Genomic DNA, 20,159 nt, shown 5'->3' on the forward strand with positions numbered 1-20,159 from the left:
GCTGCTACCCATATATCACGAATCATAAGGCATGTTCATTTATGATATCGGCAGATTACCCCTTCTCACCCTGTATTGACTTAATGTTGCATACACCTCTTAAGAGCAAACCAGGATGATTCCAATACGGAGCACTCAGAATTCATTTGGTGTCTGGCACATTTCGTACTCCACTATGTCGCATCTAATTGCAAAGCAACGTAATACGAAATACACTCAGCAAAAAAAAAAGTGAACACTTATTCGATGTTATATTTCAATAGAAGATTTTGATGAGAATCAATTAATCATATACCATATTGAAGGTAATTTAACTGACTATCGAGCTAGTAGATCAATACAAAGAGAAACTGTACGCATGAGTGAACATATTCGATTGTGTCCTTCAAGGCATAAAAGTAATTTAAAAAATACAAAAATGCTCATGTTGTCTTTCATTTGCAAATGCCCGTCAAGGTAACAATGATAACAAAAGACCAGTTTAACACAATGAGAGACTTGAAAGATCAAAAATAAAATCTTGTTTTTGCTAGAGGGTATATTGGTAGAAACCATAACCGGATGTAGTGATGTGATGCGTGTCCGACCACGTACGCTTTCAGAAATCGTAAAATAAGATCATGATAGCATAAAGTTCAATTTTGTGTATTTAGACAAGTTCCGTGTTTACCATGCTTTAACTGCCAGTTTAATGTCTCTAGCTGTAATGGGAATACAAAGATTAAAGTTGTTTTAGCACATCCGGACCGCTTATCAGGGCCTACGTCATAAACGTGGTTAATACACGCTCAAGCAATTCTGCATGAAGGATTGCGTACGATCCTTTTGTTGTTGTTGTTGGCAATGACTAAATGATAATAGAAATGTACATCATAACAAGAAATCGAAGCATGTCACTCAAAATTTTACCCTTGCATATCAAAATGATAGAGTTGACATGGTTTACAATATCCCCATTCGTGATTCTCTTGTGTGTGTGTGTGTGTGTGTGTGTTTATTTCCCCTCAGTTTCTGTACCCGAGTAGCAGCAGAGCTATTTGTAACAGAAACTTTAGTCAAGCAAAAAATACCCAGGAAATATAGATAAATCTGTCCATTTGAAGTCAGGAAACCTAAGTTTACTCAGAAGATTGAAACATTAACTCAGAAGATTAAAAAAAATACTCGACGCATAATGAAAGATGAATTGTGCGTCATTGACGGTTTCTGCATATTCGGAATTGTATGAATCGTATCAACATTTCATATTTTATTATCCAATGGGAATCTACCATAACTTTATCTTTACCGTGTATGTAACGCAACGTTTACTGTTTCTCATGTTGTTTTGAATGGGCTATAATTAGAATGATAATGATAGTTGATATTTTTGAGCATCTTTCCACTGGATATAACTGATTGCTGATTGCTTGTTGTCTTGACGGAAAAAAAAAACTGGCGCTATGCTCTTGTTAAGCGTACAGAAAAATTGTCTTTCTTGCATCATCTCCTTGGAATGTGATGTTCAGATCCTTCTAATGAAAAAAATAAACACGATATGACGTAACAGCGAGGTACTGAACAATTCACATCAGTATGGTATTATGCATAGAAGAAATATATGAATCAGCAATTACGTCAGTCTCTTCTATTAAAGGCGGATCTTAAATTACAGTGTAATACGGTTTTTCCCATAATATGGCGTCGTGGTGAAATGCGGTTAGGGCAAAGTGGAATGTATAATGAATATGAACATCACACAGATAACTCAATTGGAATAATGTTTCTATGACCGCTTTCGTTACAGATTATAATGAATCGAAGTTTTTACTCCCTGCATATCTTTAACAAATGCCCTTCAAGATAACAATGATAACAATAGACAACACAATGAGAGCCTTGAATGAAATATCAAAACTAAGTTCTTGTTCTCTTTCTTCTCTTTATAACCTTAAACAAAAGCAAAGGGAGAAACTGAAGAGGAAAATAAGAATTTTCTGTCATCTCAAAATTCAAATGACATAGGGAGTAAACATGGTCAAGGTAAAAAAAAATGATTAAATCAACAGAATTTCTTAATGTCATACTTTTGATTTGGTAATTCAAGAATCTACAGTATTACGCAAATTCAAGAACCAAATATTCTTCACAGTTTTCCTACTTTGCAAAATCAATTAAAAATATTTCGTTTTATGGTATTGCTTCTTCTCTCATTTGAATTTGGATTTTACACTAGATTCTCTATTTTTCTCCATCATTTTTAGCCTTTTTTGGAAGTTTTTGTCTTCAAAGACGTGATAGAGAACATAGATTTAATTTTCCATTCTCATTAATGCTTCTTATAGTATTGAATTTGTCTTTTGTTCTTGTTATATGGAAGATCACTTACGCATGGATGACATCTTGTTCATGTTACTTTGCCTTTTACTTTTGTGCCTCGGGAGAGAAAAACAAAGATGTTTACTCATGCGTAAAGTTTCCCTTTTCAGTATTAAGCCTACCAGGTTGATAGCCAATTTTAATCTTTAGTATGGTCTGTAATACATGAACTTTTAACTAAATATTCTATGAAAAATGTAAATTGGAAAAGGTGTTTACTTTCTTTCTTTCTTTCTTTCTTTCTTTTTCTGAGTGTATATTGGTAGAACACATCATATAGATGATGACTGGCGGGGGAGGGAACATACCGAATGTTCCACCCGAAGGGTTTGAAATGCTATTGAGGGAGGTTATAAGTCCCGGGACGAAGTCGAGGGACTTATAGCCTCCCGAAATAGCATTTCAAACCCTGAGGGTGGAACGTTTAGTGCATGTTCCCGGAAACAAAAGTTATCATCTGTTATATTATATGGGTTAGTCCAATTCGTCAAATACGTCAACGTCAACCACCAGCACAACGCACTCGATCGCTCGCGCAGAGCCAAACTCACTGTACGCGCGCGGTCTAGGCCTTCTGTCGTTTGTTACGTGAAAATATTCTCCCATGGGAGAACATTACAAAAATGTTCTGCCCATGGGTGAACATAACGAATGTGCCTCCTCCGCGTGACTGTATTTAGCCAATCACTAACCGGTATTTGACTAACCCATTTAATATAACCGGATGCACTGATGTGATACGTCTACAGCCACGTACGCTTACTTAATCGTAAAATCGGATCATGATGACATAAAGTTCAATTTTGTGTATTTAGACAAGTTCCATGTTTACCTTGTTTTTACTGCCAGTTGAATGTCTCTAGCTGTAATGGGAATACAAAGAATAAAGTTGTTTTAGCATATCCGCTTATCAGTACGCCTACGTCATAAACGTGGTTGATACACGCTCAAGCAATTCTGCATGAAGGATTGCGTACGATCCTTTTTTTTTTATAGTAATGACAAACTGATAAAAGAAATGTAGATTATAACAAGAAACCGAAGCATGTCACTCCAAATTTTACCCTTGCACATCAAAATGATGGAGTTGACATGATATGCAATATCCCTATTCATGATTTTTTTTTTTTTTTTTTGTATTTATTCCCCTCAATTTCTGTACCCGAGTAGCAGCAGAGCTATTTGTGACGGAAACTTTAGTCAAGCAAAATACCCAGGCAATGTAGGTAAATCTGTCCATTTGAAGTCAGGAAAACTAGATTTACTCAGTAGATTGAAACATTAACTCAGAAGATTGAAACATCAACTCAGAAGATTGAAAAAAAAATACTCGACACAAAATGAAAGATGAGCAGTGAGTCATCGACGGTTTCTGCATATACGGAATTGTATGAATCGTATCAACATTTTTATTATCCAGTGGAAATCTACCATATCTTTATCTTTATCTTGTAACGCAACTCAACTGGCTTACTGTTTCTCATGATGTTTTGAAGAGGTTATAACTACAATGATAATAATAGTTGATATTTTGTCACAAACGCCATACAAAACTGCATATATACAGTGTTATTATATGATTCAGGCACCCAATTTGCAATCTACACTCAGACACTGGTGGTCCAATTTTACACAATAAACAGATAAGTTCGTCAAAACATAATACATTACAGTGTTCTGTTATAGCTTCAAAAAATTTTTTTGGAGAAGAAATGAATGAAAGGCGTGACGAATGTAAGCTTTGTGAATAAATCTGGGATTGTCAAAGATCTTATTACGCTTCTACAAAATCCTTCGCATCGGATATTAAGCAACATCCGTGCAAACGGCACTTACTCATGCTATGACCGCTACAAAATTCCTCATCTTCACAAAGTAAACTGCACTATTATTTATTGTCATTTCCTCTTCGCGAAATAGCAAATAGGGTAAAATTTCAGCTCACGCTTACTTTTAACAGTCTTAATGGCACGCATTCCTGAACTGTGAACAGTGTAGCGGAACTTCGTGAGAGAGAATAAAAAAAATCGTTATTCCCCGGAGACACGTACACCAAGACTGTTCACGACCGCCAGCAGCTAACTGTATTGTTAATGGAATGGTTGTATAGAAGATGGGTGCGTCTATAAAAATCTGGGACTGAAATCACTATTTACAACAAAAAAGGAAGGCAAGATGTTTTTAGATATGAAACCTTATGTTCATTAAAACTTTACGACGAGATTTGTTACCATTTTTTTAACACAAAAATGGCGATTATCAATCTATTTCTCATTCTCTGTGTGATTAACTGCCTTCATTTGTAGACAGACGGACATTGTACTTTAAATCTTTCACGTAACAGACCCGACACACACAAAAAGAAATATACACATATGTGTAATGTAGTATTAGATATATATCCCTATATAAGGACATTGTATATACACACACACATATATATATATATATATATATATATATATATACCTCATTTATGTATAATATGTAAGCATGATATATTATAAAATTTATGTGTATAATTATATACACATACATGATAATTGTATAAATTGCGTATCTTAATTGCATAGCTCACGGTCTTTGTAATCAGGTTCCTTTTTTTTCTTTCCTGGTAGTTAATGTCAGGGCAACGTTTAAAGGTCGGTGGTGTTTTGGTTTCGTGAGGCATCCAAAGATGTCACGCTAGCGTTGTGGACGAAGAAAATAGCTGCCAGGGAAATGACATTCAGAATTGGTATCCCCCTCGCCTTCTATTCTTCCTACCTAGTCTTCGTGTCTGCTTATTAGTCTAGCGAACAAAATGTGAGATTTCTGCATTTGCTCCTTATTTGAATCGAACGTCGGGAAAAATTGCCGTGATGCTGAGGCTCACAAATCACAAATGCCTTTTCGAACTGCTACGAAAGCCGTAAGAACGATTTTAGACCGTTTCGTGAGATCTTCCTAAGAAGGCCGTACGAAACCGGCGTTTGTAGACCTTTCTTAAACCGTTCGTAAGTTCGCATCCTGGTCGATGACCTTGTCAAAGATTTCTTTGAACATCGTACAAAACCCCAGTTTCGTAAGGCAGTCGTACGAAATTCGTAAGAATAACGTGAGAACCATGCAAGATTTTTTTAGCTTTCGTAGGGTCGCGAGACAATTCTAGAAGCCTCAAATTCTTGAGATGATCGTAAGAACACCTCAATTTTTTCACTGAAGGCTCTTACGGCGTTCGTAAGAAAGTATTACGAACGGGGATTCGTACGGTGTTCATACGAGCGAGACATAACCTTCATAAGACGTTCGTAGGCTGCTCGTAAGGAGTACGTACACAATTTGTGGAATTGTTGGGTATTAGGGAGTATGAAACCACCTGCGAAGGTTTTATCCTTATTCTGTTCGTGATATCGTCTCCTGTCAAAGAAATAAGGGACTATCAACAGTCATATAATTGTCGACAGTACACGGCAGCGCTTGTTTGCAACCTGACAAAATATACGCAAATTCGTAGTCTTCGTACTAATGACTTGAAAGTGCCATGAGCTGCTCGTACGACTATCTTGCGACAGCAAAAATCGTAAAATGGCCGTAAATATGACGTAATGAGAACTCAAGGCACTCTTGCGAAAAATGTACAAAATCTAAGGCCGTTGTTTAACCGAAAATCACTTCGTTTCTCATGAAGGACTTAAGTTGTTTTTGCGAATTAAACGGCGTTCATACGAATTTCTACGAACTTTGACGAACTCCTGAATTCGTACGAAGAGGGAGATTCATACGAACGCATCATTCGTACGAATATTTTTGAACGACACTTTAAATACTCTTATAAATTCATTTATTCCATTTACATCGTTGGCTATATATTACCAAACATTACAATTTGCTAAACATGCTCACAAATTCTAACAATAAGAGGGGGATTCCTGCTCACCTGTTATTCATAATGCCGTTGTGGCTCTGCAATAAAACGTGTACTTTCACAAAATTTTGTCCATTTCATGGAACATGCGATAAATGGGGCGGGTGCATATAGAAGAAAATAAAGTGTCTGTCACCAGAAAAGATGACATGCTCTAGGATTGTCATCATAGTGATAAAATTCAGAACTGTTGTGAAGCTAGCAGTATCTCACGGCGATGGCTTCTATAGCAACGGCGTAGCCAGGATTTGATCTTAGGGGGGGGGGGGCAATTAGTGTGCGAGGGGGGGGGAGGGTGTGGGAGGGGGGTTTCCTCCCTCCCACGGTAAGAACTTTTAGCATTTTGATGTTGTAAATGGTGCAATTTGATGCATGTTTTTGCGCGTTTTATCGACGTGAAACAGTCCCACTTGTTTAAGTTTCCAGTATATTTTGATGTAGATTATCATTGAATAATTTGCCTATAATATGGTATAATTTAAATACACTTCTTGTATTACTTCTTTTCACTGAATATCATGAACGCGACTGAACCCGAGCGAAGCGACCGAGCCCGAGCGAGCGGAGCGAGCGAGGGGGGGGGGGGGGTGGGTAAGAACTTTTTGCATTTTGATGTTGTAAATGGTCCAATTTGATGCATGTTTTTGCGCGTTTTATCGACGTGAAACAGTCCCATTTGTTTAAGCTTGCAGTATATTTTGATGTAGATTATCAATGAACAATTTGCCTATAATATGGTATAATTTAAATACACTTCTTGTATTACTTCTTTTCACTGAATATCATGAACGTGACTGAACCCGAGCGAGCGGAGCGAGCTAGGGGGGAGGGGAGGGTGTGGGAGGGGGTGTCCCCCTCCCACGGTAAGAACTTGTTGCATTTTGATGTTGCAAATGGTTCAATTAGATGCATGTTTTTGCGCGTTTTATCGACGTGAAACAGTCCCACTCGTTTAAGGTAGCAGTATATTTTAGTGTAGATTATTATTGAACAATTTGCCTATAATATGGTATAATTTAAATACACTTCTTGTATTACTTCTTTTCACTGAATATCATGAACGTGACTGAACCCGAGCGAGCGGAGCGAGCTAGGGGGGAGGGGAGGGTGTGGGAGGGGGTGTCCCCCTCCCACGGTAAGAACTTGTTGCATTTTGATGTTGCAAATGGTTCAATTAGATGCATGTTTTTGCGCGTCCCACTCGTTTAAGGTAGCAGTATATTTTAGTGTAGATTATTATTGAACAATTTGCCTATAAAATGGTATAAGTTTAATACACTTCTTGTATAAATTCTTTTCACTGGCTATCATGAACGCGACTGAACCCGAGCTAGCGGAGCGAGTGAAGGGGGAGGGGAGGGTGTGGGAGGGGGTGTCCCCCCTCCCACGGTGAGAACTTTTTGCATTTTGATGTTGCAAATGGTGCAATTTGATGCATTTTTTTGCGTGTTTTAACGAGTTGAAACAGTCCCACTTGTTTAAGGTAGCAGTATATTTTGATGTAGATTATCATTGAACAATTTGCCTATTTAATGGTATAATTTAAATACACTTCTTGTATTAATTCTTTTCACTGAATATCATGAACGCGACTGAACCCGAGCGAGCGGAGAGAGCGAGGGGGGAGGGGAGGGGGTGTCCCCCCTTACCACGGTGAGAACTTTTTGCATTTTGATGTTGCAAATGGTGCAATTTGATGCATGCTTTTGCGCGTTTTATCGACGTGAAACAGTCCCACTTGGTTAAGGTAGCAGTATATTTTGATGTAGATTATCATTGAACAATTTGCCTATAAAATGCTATCATTTAAATACGCTTCTTGTATTAATCCTTTTCACTGTATATCATGAACGTGACTGAACCCGAGAGAGCGGAGAGAGCGAAGGGGGGAGGGGAGGGTGTGGGAGGGGGTGTCCCCCCTCCCACGGTGAGAACTTGTTGCATTTTGATGTTGCAAATGGTGCAATTTGATGCATGTTTTTGCGTGTTTTAACGAGTTGAAACAGTCCCACTTGTTTAAAGTTGCAGTGTATTTTAGTGTAGATTATTATTGAACAATTTGCCTATAAAATGGTATCATTTAAATAATCTTCTTGTATTAATTCTTACACTGAATATCATGAACACTGTCTGTTCAGCAGTCAAACAGAAAAAGCATGCACACGAGGGTGTAGATAGGGGAATATCCCCTCCCACACGAAGGTGATTTTGCATTTTCAGACCTGAAATTCAGCGATCTGTTTCATCGAAGTGATAAAATCACGGAATTTAGCTCTTATTCTGAATGTGCACCATCTGTGTGTACACTGTATGTATAAAGTCTAGTGAGGTAGAGCTTAGGGGAAGGGGGATTCCTCCTCCCGCTCGCGGAGCTTTTGCGTTTTTAGAATTGAAATAAAGCGATCTGGGTATAGCCACAGTCTACTTCTATGCATGGCGGGAGGGTGGGGGGAGGGGCGGGCGAGCAGGGAGAAGGCGTGGGCGAGTGTTATCCCCACCCTTCCCTTCCGATTGAGCTTTCGCCTTTTTAAGGTTGAAATTGAGATATCTCGTCTACGCACATTTGATGGAATATGGAAAATCACACACACACACACACACACACACACACACACACACACAAACTGATGGGGGAGGGGGGACTGAGGGAGGAAAGGGTCGATTAAAAGGGGAAATTCCTCTTATACATGAGGGAACCTTGAGTTTTCGGAATATAAGTGATAAGTCTTGTGCACTCAGAATTATTCATAATTTTTTGTAAATCTAAAAAGTGTACTAAGCTAGGGAAAGAGGCACAGAGGGGGAGGGTTTGGGAGGGGGTATCCCCCTCCCAACCACGAGAGATTTTGCATATTTTGAATTGAAATTCAACGATCTGGTGCACACTTTGAGTGAAATATTCAAAAAAAAATATCTTATTTGATGAAAGGTTGCAAAGGAGACCCGCTTCATGTGCATGCATACAGTATACACGCATTTTTTTTTCCGCCTCCCAAATCCCCGGTCCAAATCTTAAGGGGGGGGGGGGGCGATCGCCCCCATCGCCCCCCTGGCTACGCCAGTGTTCTATAGTAAACACATATCTATGGTCTATTTTGATATTGATCTCTTTGGGCGCTTTCTCTTCCAACAAATTAAACCATGACAATGCCACTGGTGTGATTATGTTGACACAGGGTTGGTTGATGTCAGCGATATGTGGGGGAAGATGATTATATTTGCTAATAGCGAAGCTTACGATCTCTTTTGGCGAATACTAGATTGAATTTTATTTAAAGCAAAGAAAGTTTACAACAGATTAATACGTTGCGTCTATTATGCAATATATTTATGTGTGTGTGTGTTGGTATACGTTTATATATATATATATATATATATATGAATGTATACACGTATATATATACACACATACACGTATATATATATACACATACATATATATATACACATACATATATATATATTATATATATATATATATATATATATATATATATATACATTTATATACGTGTACAATGCATTTTATGTAGAGTTTAATGGAAAGACAGATAGGCCTACATCCATTTTTATCAGTAGTAGGCCTACTTGATTCATTGAGATGAATGCTACTGAGAAGCAAGAAAATGATTATAATATATGTAATTTTTGTTTAATAATTCCTTCAACCATTCCTTGTCACGTAATAAATGCGGCATTATTGAAAAGATTGAACTCTCTATATTACTATGCAATTGCTGTAAAAATTGAAGAACGTTTGTTTTCGCATTCGAACTCTTCCTACAATCATATTTCTTACAAACGAACATTGAACAATTTGCACAGCGCCCCCTCGAGGTCATCCATAGATTAGAGTTTTTCTACTGCACACTGTATCCGAGTACCCAAAACTATCTTCAACAATGTTACTCTAGATATGTTACAAAAACCTTTGAATCATCTTCAACTTTCCTTATCTACTTTAGTGTCTGAGATTCATTGTGCTTAACATTAACGCATGATCTTCTTAATACAGATGTGCATATTGCAGCTTAAAAAGTAGAAATATATCACGAGTAGGGTAAATCTAATATAGAAACTCAATGAAGCTTTCATGATTAAGAGTCATAGGTATTATAATCTACAAACGTAACCATCGACAACGATAGAAAGGGTATACTCTACATTTACTTAATTCTTTGCCTTCAACATTCGCGAATCAGAAACTGTCAATTCTACGTTTTTATTGTTTGTTTTTTTACTTAGGCAGAGAAATAGCTATACGGAAACAGGCTCACACACACACACACACACACACACACACACACACACACACACACACACATCCGCACACTAAATTTGATCAGTAACGATGCCATTTGTCGTGTACAAGATTTGGCTTCGAACACTGTATACGACGCATTATGCACCGCGCAACAGCAGCGAAGTCTCGGGCAGCATCGATCGGTATAAGCAAAATCGATTTTATCTGGGGATGCTGAGGGGGTTGTGTGACATCCCCTCTCCCTCTCGTTCTCCTTCTCTCTACCCTTATTTCTCCTCTCCTCTCCTCCATCCCTTTTCTCTCGTTTTCTCACTCTCCATCTGTCCCTCTCCTGACCATCGCCCTCCCTCTCTTATCACACTCAACTTTCTAACTCTCTTTCCCTCTCCTATGTCATATGCGTTTTGAGTACTGTCTGTCCCGGTTGGTTGAAATACAGAGTCGACTGGATGCAAGCTTGACGCAGGAAACGGTCGGACAGGTCGAAGAGCCCGCCTGTGGATACCCTCCTTCAGATTGTCAAATCTTCTACAATTTAGCTGTTCGTAGGTTGCGTGAATGAAGTCGGAAGAGGGCGCTTTTTGAGAAATACTTGTGGATGACACCTAACTTCATGTTTCTAACATTTTTTGGTGAGATAATGTGAAACTTCTTATGAAATATGACAGATCATGTAATTCCAAAAGGGATTCAATATTCATTTGATGAAAATTGGTTTTGAAATGGCTGAGATATCCAAAGCAGAGCAATCTTAATAAAGGTGGGACTCACCTTTTATAAAAATCGCTTTGTTTTACTTTATTTTCGGATACCTCGGCCATTCCGAAACCAATTTTCACTTGAATAAACTTTGCATTCCTCTTGAAATGGCATGTTCTGTATTATATTATCAATGGCATGCTCCGTATCATTTCATGAATGGTTTCTTGATAATCGCAAAAAAAAAAGAAGTTAAAAGTTAAAAGCCCAACCCTCATCTCCAACAATACTATACTATCCCTTTAAGGTAAGACTCTCCTCTTTGGGGACATCGTTCAAGCAGCCATTTTTTATCACACGTCGCCACTACTGCCGTTTTCCATACGATCTGATGGACAAAAAAACAAAACGAAAAAAAAAAGCAACTCCATTTTTCAAATTCGTTCAACTTTCTATAATCTTGGATAAGCTAAACTTCATCGGACCACTATTTGTAAAAGTGGAAATTTTCGCGGTGTTGAAATTTACGCGCATTTCGCGCAACCAGAAGCTGGCGCGAAAATAACAGCTCGCGAATATTTGTGTGTGCCATATATTTCAGTACTTGATGTCTTGATTCCGCGGAATTAAAAACACGCGAAACCTTTTTTTTTTACACGGCCAAGCGCGAAAAATTAGTAGCGCGAAAATATCCACTTTTACATGAAGTACTTAAAGGGACTGTACAGTACTGGTTGAGGTGGGGATTCATGTTTTGAACATTCTTCAGTAAGATAATGAGAAACCTCTTATGAAATATGAAAGAGCATGTAATTTTAAAAAGGATTCAACGTTTATGTGATGAAAATTGGTTTTCAAATGGCTGAGATATCCAAAAAAGTGATAATAATAAAAGGCGACATGCCACAGTGACTTTATTAGGATCTCTTTGTTTACCTTGTTTTTGGATATCTCAGCCATTTCAAAACCGATTTTCATCAAATAAACTTTTGATACCCCTTAGAATTGCATGCTCTTTGACATCTCATAGAGTGGTTTCTGAATATCTCGCAAAACGTTAAAAGCTAAATCCTCACCTCAACCAGAACTGTACACACCCTTTAAGTTCAAAGACCCGGTTGAGTAGGGATGCCATGGAGTAGGGAGGCTGGCGCGGCCCGGCTCGGATATGTTCGAGAATCCCCGTCATGATTATTGTGTAAAGCTTTATCACTGATCTCTATGTAAGTACACACACAGCCGAAGAATCTCGACAGGAATCGACCGTTATATACCGATGAACATTCGCTTCGATGTGTATTCGCTGTTGGGCGTTGTTCTTTTGTTTTCGAATGTACAACAGTGGACAGCGAAAAGATCGATTCAATCGGACCACCCGTGTTCCCCAACGCAAATATTTTTTAAACATGCAGAAGACATTAAAAAAATGAACCCCCTTTAATTTTTGAAGACCCCTTTAATTTTTGAAGATACATTGTACCATCTTTGTCAGCCGATTGTAGTGGGAGCAGAAAATTGCACTAAAGCTCCCCTTTTTTCTCCTTGTCAGCCGATGAAACCCGGAAGTAGCACCGAAAATATTTTTTGCGTCCCCCCCCCTCCCTTTTCGGAATTCCTGGATCCGCGTCTGTTTATGACGGGATATTACTTGCACAGATCCTGTATCCACGATGGATTTAAAGGGGCATTGCAGACGATTTTCATAAATTCACATCATGGAGTACATAAATCAACAGCACCATGAATAGATTTGTGGAACTTATTGTGGTCCTTGAGCAGAGAAATCAATACTCTGAAAAACCAAAAACAAATCACACTGAACATTGATGATGACATAGGAGCCTCACATATTTCAGAAATGTAGCAATTTAATACCATTACAATGCCACGCGTGCTTAACAAGTTCATATGTGTAGAATTTATGCATGTTTTCTTCTTTTGTTCTGCATGCTCATGCATTCTTATAGTGAGGCTGCCATGTCCTCATCCTTGTTCATTGTGATCTGTTATACATTGTAAATTTAGAAAACATTTTCTCTCATCCCAATCACTATAAATTCTGAAACCCTGTACCAAGTATAACCAATTCATAGTTGTTTATATGCAAAAGTCTGAAAATCATCCGGTGGTCTCATTTAATTGAGAATTTATAGGTCTTTAGCTTCATTATGTTGGGCAAGGTCCATGGATATCTGAGCTCCTGACAGGACATGCAGGCCATTAAGTCATTGGCGTCGTTAGCGGGGAAGTTCAGGCGTGATGGTCTCAGCGGTTCCCCGTGAAAGCTGGAGCTGCAAGTCGCATCATGTTTCCTAAACTGGAGTAATATGTCAACTCGATATGATTACGTGGGAGTGATATATCTTCCAGATGACAGCATTACTTGACCAGACGATGTCTGTAAAAGTTTGCCAGAGCACGCTAATGGAGAGCTAGACGACGGTGTGTGTGTGTGGGGGGGGGGGGGGGGGGGGGACTCTTGCTGGCAAGTTTAGAAGATAACTGATATCCATTGAAACGATAGTTTACGTTTGATTAGATGAAATAATCATGCCAACACTATACAAATGCCCAATGTGTTACCATGAGTTGTTGTTTTTTTGATATGCATGGTTTTGACCAACAATGTAGCAGCTACGCGAATAGATTCCTTTAAAAAATAATAACTTTTAAGATATTTCAACACTACAATCAATTGACACCCAAACGTAATTGACATGTATTGTATTTAAAAGTAAGGATAAATTAAGTAGTATTCAAATTCGAATTCAATTTCAATTTCATTTACGTTTTCGATAATTTCATAACATAAATCTCACTTTTTTTAGTGACAGAAATCATAAAAACAAAAAGAAAATATGGATTGAACAGAGTTCAAGAATTGTAGACTTAGATTAACGATACATTTTAATGAGACTGAAGTAAAATAAAATAAAGTGAAATATCAATATGCCCCTTTGCAAAAATAAAAACCGGAGGGACGCAAAAGACAATGCTTGTACAGTGTGGGCCAAAACTTAAAAACTATTACGGGTCATTTGGATACTTGTGGGGAGATTTTATCAACATAACATTGAATTTGAATGCATGGTTTTGAAGAATGTCATTGTTTTGTGAAAGCAACGTGAAAATATGTCTTTGTACTCGTAGCTTTCATACTTTAAATGAAATGCTACCTCTCCATTTTGTCTGATTTTACCCTGCTAAGTAGCTTTAACACGCAATTGTGTCTACTTTGAGAAGCTGTAAGTATTGAGGGGCTCGTCCAAATAGATGATAACTTAATGGGAGTGAGGGAATTTCAAAAGGCTTACAGGAACTGAAATATCGCATGTAAATGAGAGCGCCATTATGTAGTTGTTGATTTTATACGTCAAAAAGTACACGTTATGATCTCGAAGTTTAACATCATTGAACGCAACACATCCCTTTACACTCTGTATATTTGCCCTAAAATGCAGCGACGTCCATATCAATTTCTATTTTTTTTTTCTACTTTTTTCTATCAATAGATATTTTTAGAGAAACGTGATGCCCAATTGCAGGCAATGTGTAGGAGGGCTTTATCGTGATATAGGGTCAGTTTTCTAGAATGAATTTATAACTCTACTTTGCTTCCGCTACTAAATCCATGATCTGAGATTTGTACCAGTACATCGGACGACATAATAAACCTAAAATCTGATTGATATAACAAACATTGTGTAAGTTTATTCATTTCAACGGAGGTAATCTGTACTCATATCCTGTTGCTACGTAGTCGACAGCGGGGTTCGGGGTGCACTGCATTCCAATTCTTTCAAGGTGTTCAAGCGGGGTTCCACTTTCGTACGATATATTACGAACGCCACGATTGGGCATTCGTAACTGATCGTGGAAGTTTCGTTGAACTCGTCTGAAATTTCACGTTTGGATACGAGGTTATGCGAGTCAATACGTGTTGGTTCGCTTAGATGCGATATGGTCACGATTGGTCTATTTCAAGCAATACGATCTGTCACGATCTGGTCTCCCGTTCAAATACAATCCGATAGGATTGTCCCGGATTGAGTCCATGATTAATTCCGATCTACCACGATCATTACGATCGGGATCCCCGATTCGGTGGGTGTAGCTACGTTCTGATACGTTATAATACGAATACCGCGAACCAATGCGGGCTGTTAAGATGCGATATCTTTCACGATCGGGATCAAAAGCGCCCCCCCCCCCCCCCATTTAATAAAGTGCGATTAGACCCGCATGAGAATATTATAGTCCGGCTGACAATGGATTTTATTGTTTCCTAAAACTTCTGCAGAGTGATTAGGATACTATCCACAACCATTGATGATGGCAAGGGTTGACAGGTTGAGGATGATGACGACGTGACCTTTGCAGTAATGCGAATGACGATTACGTTAAGGCCCGGTCACATTGCCCAAAGGTCGCGTAAACGCATAAAATCACGCAGGAAATTTGATTGTGCTTGCTTGCCCGTCGAGAATTTTCACTAATTAACACGATGAAATCACCGATGAATTGCGCAAGAACTACGGAAAGATCACGCAAAAATCACTGACAAACCACGCACTTTCAGCGCATACACTGTAAAACATCGGTATTAGATTTAACACCATAGGTGTTAAATCTAACACCGATCAAACTTCAATAGAGGACCACACCCACAGGTGTAGAAAATGCACTGAGATGGTGTTGAAAAGTGTTCGCCTGACACTTCGTGGTGTTAATTTGACACTGTACCTGGTGTTATTTTGACACTGTACTGGTGTTAATTCAAAAATGACACCACATGGTGTTGATTTGATATTTGTTGGTGTTATATCAAATGGTTTAACACCCGTCCAGCTTCAATAAGAGACCACACCAGCTGGTGTTACTGTGGTGTAAATTTATTTTCACATTTTTTTCAAAAATCTAGTATTTTAATGTAAAATTCTTGATCGTCTTGTATAAATTAAAAATCAACAAGAAGTGCAGTTACTAAGAAATTCTTCAAAAAACAGTTTTATATTTGGAAATGACACCCGGAGGTATTAATTTAACACCATAAATGAGCACCGAAAATTTAACACCAGCTCGGTGTTCACTATCTAACACCGGACTTTTTGCAGTGTAGGCACGCAAAGGCCCCAAATAGGGCGAATTCGTGGTTGTGCGCGATGACTGAGGTCCACGGAAAATCACGCATAATCTGCACATTATCACTAATGAACTGCGTATGAATCGCGCATGATTCGCCCATGAACGCGATAGCGGCAACATTTTCGCGAACAATCTCTGATATTCCACATATATTTCGCGCATTGTTCGCGTAAGAACTACACAAACTACGCAAAAATTACGTAAAACAGCGCAATACTGCGTAATTACGCGAAGCCGAGTTTTGAGCTGCTCAAAACCTGGAATCGTGTAAAGCGTCGATCCGGCGCACATCGGCGGATAACTACGAAGGTTCCACGTCAGACAAACTCATGAAATGCGCAAATCGCGCATGTATCGCGTAAGGCTCGAATTTCTTACGTGATTCATGCGTTCACGCGACTTTTGGGCAGTGTGACCGGGCCTTTATCATTAGAGAGAAAGCATCACTTAGGCCAGCCACTACCTCAGATATCCCTCCTCTAATTTAACCTAAAGAAATTAATAGATTATTGAATCGACGTGCTCACCCTCCCCCCCCCCCCAAAAAAAAAAAATCCGAATACACAAGATCAGATCATTGCCCATCTCCCCCCCCCCCCAAAAAAAAAAAAAAAAAAATCAAGACAAAATAAATGTTTTCACCTTCCTTTGAAATACATGAAGAAAATATGAAATTGAAGTTAAAAAGAGGATGGGATCTTTTTGAATGCTAACATAATGTGTTATAATATACGCTCAATATCAGAAAGTTGGCCGAACTGATAGCATTGCTTGTGTGTTTGATTTCATATTCGCATAGTATGTATGTATCATATGCATTTTTATTTCAAAATGTCGTTATCTCATGGGGTATTGAAAGTTTGGTTGGTTTGGCTTGATTCGTTGTTTTAATTTTACAGTTTTTAACAAAACCGACATACCCACAAAACAGAAAGGTAACTTCTTTAAAATATCAAAGTAATAACTCATTTATGAAATACCGGAAATATAGAAATCAATTAACATCAGTAATAAGATTGTCCCGAAAATTGTATTATTCAACTAATATAGAAAAAAATAAGGATAATCTTTTTTCATTGTGGAAAACTGCCAATGCTCTTATGGGGAAAGACGATAAAAGAAACTACCAACTCTATCATTGACAATGAGGAAATTACTGATTTTACCACAATTGCCAATTCATTTAATGATTATTTTATAAATATTGGTCCTAGTTTAGCATCTAATATGAATTCATGTAATACAAATTTTACTGATTATTTACCCAATCCTTGTGAAAATTCATTATTTCTCACGCCTACCGATGATCATGAAATAATCAATGTTGTTCAGAATCTGAAAACAACTAAATCGAGTGGGCATGATGGTCTTAGTGTTCATTTATTGAAACAAATAATTTTTTACATTGCAAGCCCTCTAACTCACGTATTTAATATGTCTCTTTCAACAGGCATTTTTCCGAACTCATTCAAACTTGCAAAAGTTATTCCCATTCATAAAAAAGATGACTTTAAATTAATGAGTAATTATAGACCAATTTCATTATTACCAAGTATATCCAAAGTTCTTGAAAAAATTGTGTATAAAAGGTTATATCAGTTTTTACAAACCAATAATTTATTGATACCCAATCAATTTGGATTTAGAAGTGGATATTCTACTGACTATGCAATCGCTCACATGTGTGATAAAATAAATGAATCTTTTGCTGATAAGAAGCATGTTATAGGTATATACATGGATTTGTCGAAAGCATTCGACACCATCGACCATGAAGTATTGATACATAAACTTAATTCGTATGGAGTACGAGGTCACGCTCTGCTCTGGTTTATACATTATTTGCAAAACCGTCAATAGCATGTTAGTTTTCAGTCTTATGAATCACACAAACTTGATATTAAATGTGGGGTACCTCAAGGCTCCATTTTAGGGCCTCTGTTGTTTAACATTTATATAAATGATATTATAGGTTCTTCTCCATCTTTGAATTTTATACTTTTTGCTGATGATACATCCATTATTACATCAGATTATGATATAGGGACCCTTGTTAATCGTTTGAACACTGAATTATTGAATATATTGAATTGGTTTAAATTAAACAAGTTATCTTTGAATGTTAATAAGACAAATTTTGTTCATTTTAGAAAACCCTACTCACAGGATCTTAATGTCAACATATCAATTAATGGGTTTTCTCTTTGCGAGAAACAGGTTATTAGATTTTTAGGCATTACAATCGATTCTCATTTGACATGGAACGAACATAATAATTACTATCCTGTTTACAAAGGACCCTATCAAGAAATATTGGTGTACTCTGGAAGTTGAAAGATCTCATATCAGAACGATCCCTGATTATTTTATATAATTCTTTAATTTTACCTCATATATTGTATTCAAATATTGTATGGGGAAATTGTAGTATTACTAAACTGAATTCATTGTATTTACTCCAAAAGCGTGCTATTCGTATTATTACTAATTCCACATATTTATCTCATACAGATCCTTTATTTCATCGTTTGCATACTTTGAAGCTTCAGGACATCCACATTTTACAAATTGGTATATTTATGTACAAGTATGCAACAAATCAACTTCCCTCTTTATTTCATAATATTTTTCACTTAAATTCGAATATACACACATATCCAACCCGCCGTTCGACAGATTTTCACCTTGTAAACCCCAAAACTGATTTAGCTCAGAAATCAATAAGACATTACGGTCCCGATGTCTGGAATAACCTACCTGATCAATTAAAGCAGTGTACTTCACTTTTTTCCTTTAAAGCTCATTTAAAAAAGTATTTATTATTGAAATATGTTTCCAGTTAGTAGTCTTTGATCAATGTACGTTTTCTTTTTTTTTCTGAAGTCTCAGTAAGCCCTGATCCATGCAAAGCGTTTTTATTGTCTACTATACCATGCAGTAGTCAATGGTGCTGCGTGCTGTTTTTTTTTCTTGTTTTAAAGCGCCAAGTCACTATTTTTCTTTTCTGTTTTTTTCTGTAGCAAAATGTGTTTTGTGTATTAAGATTAAGAGTTTTATGAGTACATATATAATTGGTGTTGTATTACATTGGTGTCACATATTCAGATAGGGCCTCATCCACGTCAAGCTCTGCTTACGATGACGGTCCCCTGTACTGATTTCTCCTTTGTAAATAGATACAGTATGCCTTAATAAGTTATTTTGATTCATAATTATGCCACTTCAGACTGAATGTTGTTACGCAAATAATTTTTCTTTGTATTGATTTGTATGTATCTGTATCATTTTGTTTTCATTTGCAATTGTATTCGGAGAAAGAAAATGCAGAAATAAACCAAACAAACAAACAAACAAAATAATGTCACTCTTTAACAAAAAAAAAAAGTCTTAAGCAAAATTATTTCGCAGGGGAATTGCCTCACCTCTTGACAAACTTCTATGTGAAAAATAATGACAGTGATCTTTATAGTCATGCACGAGTGACTTTACATCCACGGCAATCGGGTCACTTTTGAAAAGTCACAAAAGTTAATTTGTGGGGTATGTGAAACATTCTGCTTCTGATGGATGTTTCAGTGGTGTTGTTATCTTATATTTCATTGTGCCACCCCTCCCTTTTTCAACCTCGCGGAATACAAAATAATGTACGATTTGCGAGTAAAATAAGGGCAAATGTGGGGGAAAAAAAGAATAAGCAGAATGAAAGTGAAAAAAGTCGATCCCGATCAACACGATGAAGGAGCACGAATAGATTAGATTTGCTGCGTTTTGATACGATCCAAGACA

The sequence above is a fragment of the Diadema antillarum genome, unplaced genomic scaffold (genome assembly GCF_040938485.1).
Source record: "Diadema antillarum isolate AM-2024a unplaced genomic scaffold, OU_Dant_1.0 scf00000068, whole genome shotgun sequence".
Lineage (NCBI taxonomy): Eukaryota > Metazoa > Echinodermata > Echinoidea > Diadematoida > Diadematidae > Diadema > Diadema antillarum.